Here is a 999-nt window from a genome sequence, read left to right as displayed (position 1 = left end):
GCAAATGTGCAAGGTATTTAGGTAATGTGTTGCTGTGGATGGGCCATTTGCTTACAAGCCAACAAGACCGTGTACCTGAGCGTAACGTTTTCAAAGATTTGTTTAAAATGCGTGACGTCAAACTAATCTGTCCTAATCCTGATGACGTCATATTATCGATGGCGGTGACTTTAGTACTGTGATTTATTAAATAAATAATTAAAATGTTATTTTAGAAGTGTTATACGATGAATATAATTGTCTCTCTCTCTCTCTCTCTCTCTCTCTCTCTCTCTCTCTCTCTCTCTCTCTCTCTCTCTCTCTCTCTCTCTCTCTCTCTCTCTCTCTCTATATATATATATATATATATATATATATATATAGATATACCGGGTATATATTGTAAGCCACACGGCTAACAAAAGGAACAAGTCAGGAATGGTAGAAAACATCAGTTCATATTTATTTACAGCAGCAGATAAGCAGCCAAAATAACACAACAACATCAACATCATTATCCAGTAGATCCTATCTGGTGTTTTAAGTGAAGCTGAGCTACGAACTTAGCAAAAGTAGTGTAATAGGAATGCAGGCACCATCATAATTTCATTTGGTTGTAATGCTTTAAATTGCTTGTAAACAGTGTCAGTCTCCATTCCAAATATCAGGCCTAAATAGTTAACTATTTGACATAAAGGAAATCTTCCATTTTCTGTTTATTATTATTTTAGATGCCATGACTTTAAAGGGACATTCCTGAATTTGCTCCATTGTAAGATGTTTCCGCCTAATAAAATATTTCTACGATTAAACTTACATATTAAATATATTTTCTTGTTTAGAATATCAGTGTCTGTATATTCAATGTGTTTCTGGTCGTCTTAATATTTCTAAGAAGCCCAAACTTGATTTTGTCTTCAAATAATTTTGTACGTACGAAAAAACAATATTTTAGGAAATAAAAGGAAATTTAACCTAGTACAAATATTATAACGATCAGAAACACGTTTAATATACAGC

Source organism: Gigantopelta aegis, chromosome 11 (assembly GCF_016097555.1).
Source record: "Gigantopelta aegis isolate Gae_Host chromosome 11, Gae_host_genome, whole genome shotgun sequence".
NCBI classification, from domain to species: Eukaryota; Metazoa; Mollusca; class Gastropoda; order Neomphalida; family Peltospiridae; genus Gigantopelta; species Gigantopelta aegis.
This window is presented reverse-complemented; position numbering follows the sequence as displayed.